At 41.6% G+C, this 8,280-nt stretch overlaps 1 long non-coding RNA gene across 1 annotated transcript; it reads left to right on the top strand.

The window, feature by feature from the left end:
- Positions 1 to 5,616: 5,616 nt before the first annotated feature.
- LOC310866602 lies at positions 5,617 to 7,339 on the top strand. Its single transcript, XR_014569938.1, has 4 exons — positions 5,617 to 5,697; positions 6,540 to 6,682; positions 6,963 to 7,066; positions 7,167 to 7,339. It is a non-coding gene; the product is annotated as an uncharacterized lncRNA (long non-coding RNA).
- The last annotated feature ends 941 nt before the right edge of the window (positions 7,340 to 8,280 follow it).

The raw sequence follows: 8,280 nt of genomic DNA, 5'->3' as shown, positions 1-8,280 counted from the left end.
CACTCTGAGTTACAGACCTGTAATGGTCCCATTTGGGTCCATTTGGTTCCATTTGTACACTCTGAGTTACAGACCTGTAATGGTCCCATTTGGTTCCATTTGTACACTGTGAGTTACAGACCTGTAATGGTCCCATTTGGGTCCATTTGGTTCCATTTGTACACTCTGAGTTACAGACCTGTAATGGTCCCATTTGGGTCCATTTGGTTCCATTTGTACACTCTGAGTTACAGACCTGTAATGGTCCCATTTGGGTCCATTTGGTTCCATTTGTACACTCTGAGTTACAGACCTGTAATGGTCCCATTTGGTTCCATTTGTACACTCTGAGTTACAGACCTGTAATGGTCCCATTTGGGTCCATTTGTACACTCTGAGTTACAGACCTGTAATGGTCCCATTTGGGTCCATTTGGGTCCATTTGTACACTGTGAGTTACATACCTGTAATGGTCCCATTTGGGTCCATATGGTTCCATTTGTACACTGTGAGTTACAGACCTGTAATGGTCCCATTTGGGTCCATATGGTTCCATTTGTACACTCTGAGTTACAGACCTGTAATGGTCCCATTTGGTTCCATTTGTACACTCTGAGTTACAGACCTGTAATGGTCCAATTTGGGTCCATTTGGTTCCATGTGTACACTCTGAGTTACAGACCTGTAATGGTCCCATTTGGGTCCATTTGGTTCCATTTGTACACTCTGAGTTACAGACCTGTAATGGTCCCATTTGGTTCCATTTGTACACTCTGAGTTACAGACCTGTAATGGCCCAGCACGAAAAGCTACTATAGTGTACCCGCATATGGCCTGTTTTGAAACCGAATATACAAAAGATATTTCAACACTACTTTTCTTTAGGAAACTCATTTATGACTCATTTCGACATCATGTTGACATATCCGTGGTGCAATAGATCATAATCATGGAGATGCATGCGGTCCGGTAACACATTTAGACCTGAAGACATTTCTGCAAATGTCTTCTACATCCTGAAAAAAAAAAAGCCTCATGTTTCTATTTTTCAAGTTTTTCATGTCAAGGACCCCCAAAAATATATGAAATTGGCCGCCGACCCCCATCTGAAAATATGTTGTTCCAGGGACCCCCCCCCCCCCATGAAGCAAAGATTGAGTTAAAAACGATCGCTCTGACAGAATATATATTCAAAGATTTGCACCACATTTTCACGATTTTTCAAAAATAGCAGACCTACAAGCTCGTAGTCGTAGCGCTATGAGCTTGTAGATCTGCTATTTTTAGCAGATGCTGCGTGAATAAACATACAATTTGATAGCATACAGTAGATCACCCATGCAGGTTTTATGTCAATATGAAGTTGAGGATAACATTGACCACTTCCTCTTAGTCATAGTTCTCTCTCCTTTCTTTGGTAATCTTTTTTGTCATCAGACGGACAGCTTGGTCATATACTTTGTTGACGTTTTGTTAACTCATCCTCCTGCCGTTAACCCAGTGGTGGAAAGTAACTAAGTACATTTACTCAAATACTGTACTTAAGGTTGGGTTTAGGTGTGCTGCTGCCCCGTGGGAGGTTAGGGTGAGGGTGAGGGTTTGAGATATCGGACCAATGATATGTCTGGCTTCAAGCACGAGAGAGAGGTGGAAGCAAACGCAGGTGGATGACGTCACAGCAGGAAGGAGTGAGGACACGTATGCTCCCAAAACCATCTATTGCACAAAACATTACAAAATAAAAGTGTCAATAAATAATATGCGAGGGATCTTTGGTGGAATGCATTCATTCACTTGTATATCTTATATGTACCTGCTATACATCATTTTGACTAAAACCTGTCAGCTCAATAAAATGTGTCTTTATTTGTCTTTGAACTTTTATTTAACATTGTTGGTGTTGGTGTTCTTAAAACTGGACAGTTGTGTGTTGTGTAACTTTAGAGAGATCATGACATGATAGCAGGGAAACTGCATAAGCATGTGTGTGTGTGTGTGTGTGTGTGTGTGTGTGTGTGTGTGTGTGTGTGTGTGTGTGTGTGTGTGTGTGTGTGTGTGTACGTGTGCGTGTGCGTGTGTGTGTGTGTGTGTGTGTGTGTATGAGCGTGTGCGTGTGGGTGGGTGGGTGGGTGGGTGTGTGTGTGTGTGTGAGCGTCTGTGTGTGGGTGGGTGGGTGTGTGTGTGCATACAATGTGAGCTGTCAAAATAACAGCGCTGTCATCGTTTAGGGTAGTGCAGATAGTATATATTACTCAGTGTGTTGTGAACAGGTCAAAAACCTGCAGGAAGAATATGAAGTCATAAAGGTACAGATCGATGGCTGTAGCGAGGCATTCCGAAAACATCGAGGTCCAAGATGGAGACAAAGACGATGCAGACTACGAAAATGACACCATCGTCACTGCAAGAAGAACTACCGAAGAAGGACATTATGAGAGTCTTGATCTGAAGAAGATAGGCGACGCCGTCTATGGAGATCTACGGACCAAGAAGAAGAAACCGTCTGGTAAGAGATATTACTAAGACTAAAAATCACCAATACAAACATGTTTAAACCTTTTAAAACCATAGGGTCAACCATTTTAAATGATCTCCCTCCCTCCTTCTCCCACAGTATGTATGTGTGCGTGTGTGCATGTGTGTTGTGTGGGTGTGCAAGAGAGAGAGAGAGAGAGAGAGAGAGAGAGAGAGAGAGAGAGAGAGAGAGAGAGAGAGAGAGAAACTGTAGCAAAGCCCCGAATGCCAAGATAAAAGAGCATTCACGCTCGCATTACATCTTATGTATATTTGTGAGTTCTCTGACTGAATTAACTAAGTACATAATTTACTAAAAATCATGATAAGTGCCATTTTCATTAAACCAATCAAGGACTCTAAGAGTAATAATCAAGATATTTACCATTTGTTAACTTAATAGTTCAAGCCTCTCATCCTTGAAAGCTGTCTACATATGCTTTTCCAGTCTTTTTTTCTTTTTACTTAAATTTTTATCCCACGATTTTGTAACCCAGTTTTTCTTTTCACCCAGTGCCAATTATCTAATGTAATCCTGGGCACTACACTTCCTCTGCCAACCTGGGGGGGGGCAGCGGACTGACCTCATGCCTCCTTCTATGCATGAGGAGTCCAAGCTGCTTCTTTTCACATTACAGAGGGGAATTTCCCCGGCCGTAGTTTTAGAGACCAGGATTACGGCATGTTTTTGTGAGGGTATCTACCCTAGGGGAGAACATGCAAACTCCACACAGTCTTGACAAAGAATGTGAGACAGAGGAGAGGAGATTTGAGGCCGAGGACAGTTATAGAAGTGATTCACCTTATGTGAAGTATTTTAGAGGTCATTTCAAAGTACTTTGGTCCGGTTGGGTTTAGCTAACGGCATTTACTCTTATCTTGTTTATGTCTTAACAGGGAGAAGGCCTTTCAGAGTTGCTGTGGGTGTCGCTGTGTGTCTGGGAACGCTGTGTTTTGTACTGACGGGTGTGACCACAGGCCTGGGCCTGAGCTGTGAGTATTGCATGGAGTTTGTTGCCTGACATTTTCTAGCTGTGACAAATATTAAGGCCTTGTTTAAAAAGCTGAAGTCTTGCGCACATCCAGTTCCTCCGCTGGTGCTGGACAAAGGTAGATGCATACAGGAAACAATTAAGGCCACCACAGCTTTAACCCAAAATCTTGACTTTTTATTATTATTATTATTTATTTTTGTAATCAAATTCATTGTTTCTTTTTGTATTACTACATTGCATGATATGCATCTGAAAAGTACGATGAATAAAGTAGTGTTGACAAGTGACAATGCACATGAAAAAAGGATAATTAACCCACTAATGGCCAAGTTGCCAACCTTAATAACATCTTATTGTGCCTTAGGCCAGCTTTGGCTGACTTTTTGAATGACAATAGAATAATGTGCGATATGACCACAATGTCACGAAATATCTCATTTTAAAGCTGCACATCTCTAGTTTACACCGAAAAACTAAATATGTTCCTAGCATGTTCCTTCGTTTACTTATAAGCACTTTAGTACACCTTGGTTTGACTTATCACTGAAACCAAGGTCTACTAAAAAGCTTATAAGTAAACGATGGAACAAGCTATAATCATAATTATTTTTTCATTGTAAAGTAGTGACTTGGAGCTATAAAATGAGACATTTCGTGACATTGTGGTCATATCTCAAATTTTTCGATTGCCATTCAAAAAGTCGCCAAATCTGGCCAATGCTGGCCAATGCCCCATTTCTTAATTCGTCATTTTAATGCAATAAGAGGGATCAGCGATCTAAATACAATACATTAAGTTTTACTTTCGATTTCAAAGTAATACCCAAAAGTTCCACTTGATGGCAGGAACGTTCCATTATTCTGATTTTGACAAAAGTGTTAAATCTGGCTAAATCACTTCCTGTCAAACGAGGTAAACAAAGGAAGCTAATTTGACCCCTAGCTTATAGCTTGTCCGTCCGGATTGCTAAACTAACATTAGCTTTGTCATAACTTAGTCAGATTAAGCTTAAAAACGGCCAGGAACATCCCAAAATATCACATTTTTTGCCGCGGATCACATAGAGACGGCGCGCGTGCACGATAGTGCACGATCGCGCGGGTTTCGGCCGGTTTTTGGTAGATTACATAAAAATAATTAAAAAAATGTCAAACAATTGCAATATTTTGTTATAAAAAGACGTACTGACAGGGCAGTACGTCTACTACGCAGATAACGTCATTGGCTTGGAGGGATTTGTTGATTTACTACGTCAATTAACATGGCAGTCTATGGGCTTGACGTAGTCTTGGCCATCAAGGAGTTAACAACGTTGAGATTCTCTTCTCAAATAAAGTGTTCCACCACAGATGCTTGACCTCATCATGAACAGCAGCGATAACTGTCTTTATCGTCCATTTCTGTCCTTCGCAGATCGTTCACCCTGGAGTAACATCATGGCCAACGACACCCTGGTACATGATCATAACATGCTGTCCAACAAGTCCAACTGCCATACTCTGATCTTGGAGAATACCAAACTAACGCAGGAGAACCGGCTAAATTCCGTTAACACCGACCTGACGCAGGAGAAGAACCGGCTAAATTCCGTCAACACCGCCCTGACCCAGGAGAAGAACCATCTAAAGTCCGTCAACACCGACCTGACCCAGGAGAAGAACCATCTAAAGTCCGTCAACACCGCCCTGACGCAGGAGAAGAACCAGCTAAAGTCCGTCAACATCGCCCTGACGCAGGAGAAGAACCAGCTAAAGTCCGTCAACATCGCCCTGACCCAGGAGAAGAACCAGCTAAAGTCCGTCAACACCGCCCTGACCCAGGAGAAGAACCAGCTAAAGTCCGTCAACACCGCCCTGACCCAGGAGAAGAACCAGCTAAAGTCCGTCAACATCGCCCTGACCCAGGAGAAGGACCAGCTAGAGTCCGTCCTCACCGACCTGACCCATGAGAGAGACCAGCTAAAGTCCGTCAACACCGCCCTGACCCAGGAGAAGGACCAGCTAGAGTCCGTCCTCACCGCCCTGACCCATGAGAGAGACCAGCTAAAGTCCGTCAACATCGCCCTGACCCAGGAGAAGGACCAGCTAGAGTCCGTCCTCACCGCCCTGACCCATGAGAGAGACCAGCTAAAGTCCGTCAACACCGCCCTGACCCAGGAGAGAGACCAGCTTCAACGTGAAGTAAACCAGCTGAAGACACAGACAGCAGGTGAGAGAAGATACAAAATAACTTAAATAATATCATTGATTATTTTAATTATTATCTGGGATATAGAGGTAGAGATTCTGAGTAAGCTCATCACTGCTGTTGTATGACAACTATCATAGAACAATCATTATTCTTAAGATGCACGTCACCCGTTTTCAAGCTCATCTTTATATAATATATCGGCGTCACTATATGCTCATTATTTATAACATGGTATAATTTGTCTATGTGGACAGTTCAGAAACCTGCCTACCAATGACATCATCAAGGGGGATGGCTGCTGAAATAGATTTAATATTAATAATCTAGTAAAAACTACAATATTTGTAGTAGTAGGAAGTAGGTGTAGCCTCCATGGAGCCGAGACCCAGCATGCAACAGTCCTGCTAATCGGGCTCAGCCCTGTTGGCACGGTAGGCTGCGCGGAGCCCCGCCCCCAGGTTCAATCCACGCTTCCGCGTAATGCTACATAGGCCTACCACAACATTTAAATACTTAACCCATTCTGACCTGAGATCAGATTCTAAAAATGTCTTCTACATCCTGACAGTTTTCGGAAAAAGCTATGTTTCTATGTCAGTCGCTCTTCGATTTAAAATTTCAATAGCTAAAGCATAACATAACACCAAAAGGGGTTCCCGCCCAAAATGGGTTAATTAACTAAGTACAAATACCAGAAAGGTTTACTCGAGTAAATGTGTGGAGTAGAAAACACCATAGATGGATAGTTTTGCCTCCACTCCACTACATCTCTGACTACTATTATTATTACAACTATGTGTTAGAATTCATTATCGTTACATTGAAAATCCATCAGTAAATCTCCTGTTTGATGTTTTTAGACAAGTCGTGTTCCAGTGGATGGAAGAAGTTTGGACGCAGCTGTTACTACAGAACTACCGAGAGGAAATCATGGCAGGAAGGTAGAGACGAATGTCGGAGTCTAGGAGCTGATCTGGTGGTCATTAACAGTGGAGAAGAACAGGTTAGTTGTGTCCGTGTGTGTGCGTGCGTGCGTGCGTGTGTGCGCGTGAATGTGTGTGTCCGTGTGTGTGTGTGTGTGTGTGCGTGCGTGAGCGTGTCCAGGTGTCCATCATCCAGATAGGACTCAAGGAAATAGGGTGCTATTTTTCCTTTATTTTTTGACGATGGGTTCTCAGATTGTCCACATAGTTGCATGATTGTGATCTAATTCCATGATTATAGTGAAGAAGTGAATGTATTGGATACAATTAATGATGATTCAATCATGTACACATAATCAGGTATTCATCAATGGATTGAGCCCTGCTGGTTATTATCCATGGATTGGTCTGACCAGGACTGGGGGCAGATGGACGTGGGTGGATGGAACACCACTGACAACAACGTGAGACATTTAACATGTTTTTATATTGTAATTCTATCAAAGTCACTGTATGTGAGTGACTGAGTGCATGTGGTTCAATACATTGTTGTTTATTGTGCAGGTACTGGGCCAGTGGATATCCCGATGACATTGGAGACTGTGCAAGGTTCTATCACGGGACTGACCCTGGAACATGGTATAATGGGTTATGTTTAGCTCGAAGGCCCTCAATCTGTGAGAAGTGATGGTTTTCACTTCATTGATCAAACTGCAGCTCAGTGTTTCTGCTCCAGTAGTAATCAGTAGTGAAGATCATATAAACCCAAACATTTAAGTACAAACAGTGGTGGAAAAAGTACTTTCTACTTAAGTAAAAGTATCAATACTGCAGAATTTAAAATACTCTGTTGCAAGTAAAAGACCGGAATTCAAAAGTAGGCCTACAAAAGTTCTGGCATTAAGATTTACTTAAAGTACCAAAAGTAAAAGTACTCATTATGTAGAATGTCTATCATTTCAAGTTTTCAAATGTCTAAAAATCGTTTGAAAATAGTAGATCTACAAGCTCTCAATGCGTCAGAATCACAATAATGTTAGCTAGTAGTTTAAATGATCGAAATGTATATTGGGCTGAAGTTACTTGTTACTGTAATAATAATAAAAATGTACAAAGTAACTAGTAACTAAAGTTTTCTAAAAATAATTTAGTGGAGTAAAAGTACAATATTAGGATCTGAGATGTAGTGGAGTAGAAATAATTATAGTATTTGAATTGGAAATACTCAGTAAAGTACAAATACAGCAAAATTGTAAAAAAAGGAACCTCTTTTGGTGTAAGCATCTGCTATTTTTCAATAGCTAAAGCATAACATTATGCTTTAGCTATTGAAAAATAGCAGATCTACAAGCTCATAGCGCGCCACGGAGTGGCGCACTACGAGCTTGTAGGTCTGCTATTTTTTGAAAAATCGAAGAACGACTGACATAGAAACACAGCTTTTTCAGAGAACTGTCAGGTAAAATACCTTTTTAGAATCTGATCTCAGGTCAGAATGGGTTTAAGTGAAAGTCTCAATTACTTTAGACCACAGAGTACAAACTGTTGTAGCCATAACCACTTTAACGCATTGACACCAGGAAAGCAGGTGTCATTTTAGATTCAAGCGTTCAAAAATAGAAGATATTCAAGCTGTCACAGCTTGGTGCCATGCACGCTGACGCTACGCGAGCTTGTA

The sequence above is a fragment of the Protomyctophum parallelum genome, assembly GCF_964188405.1.
Source record: "Protomyctophum parallelum genome assembly, chromosome: 11".
NCBI lineage: Eukaryota > Metazoa > Chordata > Actinopteri > Myctophiformes > Myctophidae > Protomyctophum > Protomyctophum parallelum.
This window is presented reverse-complemented; position numbering and strand designations above follow the sequence as displayed.